Here is a 6753-nt window from a genome sequence, read left to right as displayed (position 1 = left end):
GGGAGCTCATTGCATTAAACATCAGTGTGAACCCCAGACAAGGCATGCCCTCGGAAAGCCCCATTTCACCACTTTCCATCGCTAACCCCTCAGGCAAGGGCAGGAGCTCCCTGCAAGCCTGTTCACACCGAAATGCCCGCCGAGGGCTGCGCGCAACATCACGGGCTGCCACCAGCGCTCAGGGAGAAGGCGGTGCCAGGGGCAGAGGTGGGCACAACTTCACGGGCTCGGTCCTGCGGTGGTACGGGTGGTGGAAGAGGAGGCTTGCAGCTGGAGATGGAGCATCGCTGCTTTCCGTAATGCAGCCAGCCCGTCGCAGAAGTGCTCGGCATCATGGACACAGCTCTGCACAGACCAACCAGCGTTGCAGGCAGGTCAGCTGTCAGGCCAGAAAGCGCTTTACCCTTCAAAGTATGCTTTGAATAGCACGAAACTGGCACCTCCTTATAATTATGAAGTTGGGGAGTTATATTGACAATGTGAGTCATGCTGCCGTATGCTTTGTGAAGTTGGTTGCCTACGTTACGTACACATGCGCTCAAACACACGCCTGGTGTGAAGGACTGCTGTCATACTTTCCTCTTCCTGATTTTAGCAAATTAATATTATTAGAAATGCACACAAGTTAATTGTGAGTGATTCACTGGTTTGGGAAGTGTAACTTTGCACAATTCTCTCTAAATTTGCTGTAACCCTGTGTATTTTAACAAACATCATGCTGTGACCCTTTTGTTTGCTTGTTTCAGGTTTATAGTTTGCAGTCAAATAAATCAACAGCTATTGACAGCTATTGATTCTCTCCGTTTTATGCATCTGGACTTGACTAAATTTAGGACTCAATTTGCATTTTTCTCTTTTGCAGAAAAGATTTCAGTTTATTGTGGGCAATTTTTTTGACATCAGGCAGTTTTGTACAGAAAATGATTTCATGTTGCATGTGTCCTATTTTTCCAAAGGTTTTGTTCAGCTGCATGTTTATACAGCAGAATACTTTCTGCTGTTCTTCCTTGTACCTATTCTTTCAATAAATGCTGTTTCACTGTGATCTGACAAGCTCATACGGCTCCAGTGCAACAACTTGCCCATACATATTGTGGTGTTGTATTAAAGAGCTCCCTCATTATTTCGGTGCAGTGTATATATCCAGCATGTGTCAAGGCTTGTTCGATTCAACCGTGTTTGTCTTATCAGAGGGGAAAAAAACAACCAACCCTTTAGAACTGTCACTGAGGACAATTAATAACGTTACAAAAACCAAAAAGAAGAATAACGCGCTGTGAGGAATGCATCTCTGTTATGGCACCAATAAGGAAATAAGGAATTGGAGCCAATTTGGAAACGAGCTCTGCGTCCCAGGCTGAATGCATGCCCAAAATGGGGAACGTCAGGTAAGGACATGGGTGACGGCTGGAAGCATCAGGGATGCGAAAGCTCCCGGGCACCCTCCCTCAGCGGCCGACCCTGGTCCAGGCAGGGCTGAGGCCAGCCCTGCACCTCGTCCAAGCGAGTGGATGGCTGAGAAATGTGCACTCCTCCTCCTTAGTGCCATTTCAGTGTCATGGAAGTATTTCATGAATGTTTAAGTCATTTGCCAGGAAAATTTAAAATCCTAGTGAAAAATCTCCAGCGGTATTCAAAAAATCCCAAAGCGCCACCAGCTCCATGACTATTTGGAAGACCTACGTTAAACATTTCATAGGTATACTTATTCAAAATTCACATTTTTAGCCAAAAGTAGCTAAAAAGCTGAATTTCATACTTTTTGACCATTTTGTTTTTCATGCCGGCAGATGGAACAGAGACAAGAATTTCAAGTTCTTTACCTACAAGGCTTAATATTAATCTCATATCACTAATACTGATTTTATACCGACATAGTCTCATTCCCATCACTGATGTGATAGAAATTACACAGGTGTCAGCTCTGCTCCAGAAAACTTCCATGGAGCTCTGGTAAGGTGAGGAGGATGCGTCAATCTTCTGCAGTGGTTTTACACCTGCAAAGCCCACGGATTTCGTTGCTCTCCAGGGTGAGTGTGGACTGTCACTTCTTACCTTTTTTGCCTCAGGAGCCCATCAGTAAAATGGATGTCACCGTATCCCATTTCAAAATGCTCTGCGGTAGCTGTTGCTGGTGTTACAAGAGTATTCCCAGGCATCTCTCATACTGGATTAATTTCATTTTCAGATGATAGAAGTATACAGTTTTTTATTTCTCAGGATATACTTTAATTTCTTATTGCTTTATTCAAAACCCCACCGTGACCCAAATCTGTGCTGTCCCAGTGAACAGTATCAGAGGATTCAAATACGTGTGCGGTGCAATCTGAATAGCAGAAGGTAAGCGAGATGACTTTACCATTGCTAGAAAAAAGCAGGTCACTGGCTTTTGTTTAGCACTTGCTTTGCTCTTGCCATCATGCAGTGCAAAACCAGGAGCTCCCCTTCCATATGAATTTGAAGCTACTCAGCATAACTCTCTGTATTTTGGATCCGCTCTGAGGAACAGAAAGCCAAACTTTGCCTTTGCTTAAATCAAAAGATTTATGAAAATTATAAAGCTTGGCTAGTATGACTTGTTGAGTGTTTGGAAGTGCGGAGTGTGGTTGGACACCCTCGACTTGCAATCTTTTTGGTGCTTTTTACCTGCTGACTTCTGTGGAAATACTTGCACTGTTCTGTGCTGTGCGGGAGCTCGTGGGGGCCCTCTGAAGACAAAAGGTCCCTTTGCTTTCAAGACAAAGAGTGAAAGAACGAGTCCCCAAGGAGAGAAAGAAGATCAGCCCGTAAGTACTATGCTTTCTAATTCACGAAGGACAGATTAAAATGGCTTGAAACAGATATTGCCATAGCGTGGGGCACAAGCGTGTGCATGGCTTCTTTTGAGCCTCTCTTTCTTTTCCTTCCTTAGCCTGCAGAGATTCCTGGCAGTGGGATGCAGGGCTGTTTGTACTACTGATGTGGCGCTCTTCGACTCTTGCTAAATGGAGCAGAGCAATTCCCATTGCTCTCAACCTGGATTGTGTTGCCAGCGCTCAGTTCACTTGGAAAGCTTTGGTCTGATCGCACACATTCACCACACGTTCTTTTAAGTGGTTTCCAGCACTCTCCATAGAAAGAAGGGGAAAGGATAATGATCCTGTAGAGATTTTGGAAAGAACTGAGCATAACCTTGGTGTCCAGGCTGACATTCAAGATCTTCAAGGCTATGTGCTTTGCTGCTCTTTTGTGCTGCTCCAAGGCAATGGACCAAGGCAAAGATAATCTAAAGTAGTTAAAATCCTCATTTCCAAGTACATCTCCACATACAGGCCCATCTTGTCATCGGTATTTTGTTTATTGCTCTCAGTGTGTGCAGAGATCTGCATAAAAGCAACACCTGCTTTTTCTCCTTTTCTACCATTTCATTCCATTAGAGGCATTCTTTCCTGAAATGCTCCATGACTGCACGATTCCAAACCTTGATACACTTGGATTTTACTGGGTTCTTTGCACATGTCCCTGGCAATGGCCTGCAATCCTTAATTATGATTGTTAGCAGAGGTTCAGTACAACTGAACTCAAAACTTGAGCCCCAGAGCTGGTCTTCCTGCCTGAAACCATGATTTCATGACTCCTTCAAGTAGGCATGGCTGCCAAGGAAGCGGGTCTGTGCCTCTCCAAGGTGAGGCTGCTCCCCACTTCCCTGTGACCACCCCCTTGGTGCCCTGCTGAGCCACCAGGTTCACAAGACCCGGGCTGGGTTAAACCAAAAGAAGCATGAGAAAAAATGCGGAGTTCCCTGACACTTTTCCCCAGGGGTCTTGGACGTGACCTGGAAAAAAGGCGCCCCAGGGAGGTTGAGCATCCCTCTCGCAGGGATGTGGCAGAGCCCAGGGCATGTTGGCTGGGACCAGTTCCCACCCTGCAGCGTTAGAAGCCAGTGCTGGATTACTTAACCCTCCCATTTTTTACCAACCAGAAAATTTTCCAGTGTGCCCCATATGTACTGCAGTCCTGGTAGGGAACACGGTGACGGTGACTATTGTATCAGAGCTCACTAAATCTTTCAGGAGTTCTGGGTATTTCGACTCATGCCCCGAGGAGCATTTCCGTCCCTGTTGCTGTTGCTGCTCTTTGGTCCTGCAGTGGCTCTGCTGAAACCTTTTCCCAGTTCAGGTCCCTGTTCCCTGAGGAAATAGGTTGCAATTGCCCCTTGCTTCCTCCTGAGAGTCTCCCTGTATGAGCTTTGAACTTTATAGGAAACATGAGCAACTGCCATGAAATCTCAATCTCCTTTGTCCCTGAATAGCATCATGTATGCAGCAAATTGCACATCCTAGATTTTGCATCTTGGAAGCTGTAAGATGATTTGTGCCTTCTCTTCCTAGACATCAAGATCAGCTCTATCTTTGTCAGGAGGTTTGAATAGCCGAGGCTGTCAGTCTCTCGTTATGGAGGACGGTCCAGGTTTTGAAGGTGCTGTTCTCAAGTTCAACAGAGCCTCGGGCCAGGCTCTGCTTTGGAGACTTAATTCCCTTTCCCACTAGACCATCTGATTACAAATAACCGTGACTGGATGTTGTATGTCGAAATCCATAATCCCCTGCAAATTGTTTAAAGTCTTGTCCATTGAACTGCAGACCATTATCAGACAACAATTTATGGGATTCCATGTCTGGCAAATGCAAATATAATGTGTGCTGTGACATGTTTTGGTGTCAGATTCTCTGTATTTTTGGATAATATTATATAGTTCCAGGCTCATGTGAATAATAACCCCAATTAAAATGTGATATTTGCCAAAAAGTATAAATAAATCTATTTTAGAGAGTTCAAGTATTTTCTTGTCAAGCTATTTTATTTTTAAGTCCCCATTTTTATTTTACAAGTTACTCCTCTCTACATTAATCTGTGAGCAGCACACTGCATCAGGGGCTCTCCTTTTGTTTCGCTCTAAGTGGCAAATGGGGAATACCACTTCCATGTCCAAAAATCCTCGCCTGTGCTTGTGCTGGATGACTTTGGCCAAAAAATGTACAGCTGAACCATGTTGCGAAAGAGATTTTCAAATCTTTTTCCTTTTTACTGAGGTTAACTTTGCTGTATTGGGAAAGATGTCTAGTCTGTGCAAAGGGTTGTGGTGCAGGTATCCTGAAGCAAGACCTACGCAAGCGAACAGCAAGTCAAAGGCGGCAGAGATGGACAATATGTTGTTGCTCCACATGAGTTATCCTGGGCTCGGTGCTGCATTAACAGGGACATCGCGCTTTTGGTACCCGAGCGACAGGCTTTGGGTGGTGTGACATATTTTATAGACCCATCAGCTTGCTTGGAGCAAACTCACAGATCTCAAAGTACCTAATTTTTCAGTGGAGACGTGCTAAGATGCTTAAAGTAACGTTTGCAGCCATTGGGCTGTACTCAAAAGCGGTGTAGATCTTGGGGGTTTACTCGGCAGGGGATTGTGCTAAGTATAAGGATTTATTTCCCGCTTTGCACTTGCATGTTATGTTTTATTCTACCGGTAAGTAATGAGGGCAGCAGAATTGCAATTTAAATTCTTAGAGAAATTTGGTTCTTAACCTCTTACTGGATGGCTGGTCTTGGAAGAACAACTTATATTCTTGCTTAGGCAGCTAAAAAATGTCATAGAAATGAACATTTCTAGTAATTTCTGTTTGAAGAGGTAGCGTACATAAACATTTCCATGAACCTTATTCTCACCTGGAGAAAAACCCAACTAGAAGGTGAAAACAAAAAAGAAAAATGGGGACAAACATGCTGCAAGTGTAAACCAGGGTAGTGTGTAATATGACAAAGAGCAGCTCTGGTTCAATGTGAGAGAAATTGGAGTGAGTTAAAATGTGTGGTGTGCTGGCGAGGTTGTGCATGGGAGAGAGACCCGAGGTCCTCGGAGAGGCCAGAGACGTGAAGTCCCACAGGATTGCGGCTCTGCAGGGAAATCCCACCGCTGCAGAGATGGGATCACTTTCCTCTCCTTGATGCCCAAACCCATTCTGGTCCTTCAGGGCCTGGCTATGACTTTTTTTGTTTGCTGTGGACGCGAGTAATGCTTAGCTCTCCATTTGGGTTCCTGCTGGCTGGGGAGGGTATATTTTTAAACAGCGTTAGTGGAAATTTTGATTCAGGGCTTCCTGAAATCCCTGGAACTGAAAGCTTGAAGTTCAGGCTGTTGCATGGTTTCCCTGGACACGTCCTCTTTTTCTGCCTGGAAATTTTATACCAGTGGAATTAGGGGATTTTACATATTTATCCAGGATTTCCAGCATCTGGTGCCTGGCTGGAGCAGTAGCCCTGCCTGTCCGTCACTGATGCGGACTCCCGGTGCTCCTGCGCGGCTGTGCAGCCCTGGGGCAGCCCGGTCCCTCCGGCACCGCTGGACAGGCTGTGTGCGCTCGGCCACCATGGCGGTCGGTGCGGTTGACCCGATGCTTGCCGGGAGCACGTGCTACACAGTTCACTTCGGGCAGAAATACGTTGCTGTTGGGTCACAGCTTGGGCTCAGCTGTTCTGGTGAAAATCAGGAGCAATGCTGCTCCGAGGAACGTAGTTTGCCCGTGGGAAAGTAAGATGAGCATCAGCCATGGGACTGCCTCATGCAGCAGGGTGACTGAGAGCGTTAACGACATGGGAACAGCCGGGTCTTTTATTCTCGTAACTCATCATTTGTTGTAACAGCCCATGAAGTGCTTTATCCTAAGGTAAATTCTCAAAGAGAAATGGTTTCCCCTTTTGCCTGTGGACAGTAGC

The sequence above is a fragment of the Aptenodytes forsteri genome, unplaced genomic scaffold (genome assembly GCF_000699145.1).
Source record: "Aptenodytes forsteri isolate BGI_AS27 unplaced genomic scaffold, ASM69914v1 Scaffold54, whole genome shotgun sequence".
In the NCBI taxonomy this organism is placed as follows: Eukaryota; Metazoa; Chordata; class Aves; order Sphenisciformes; family Spheniscidae; genus Aptenodytes; species Aptenodytes forsteri.
The sequence above is the reverse complement of the archived record's forward strand: the minus strand, read 5'-3'. Positions refer to the sequence as shown.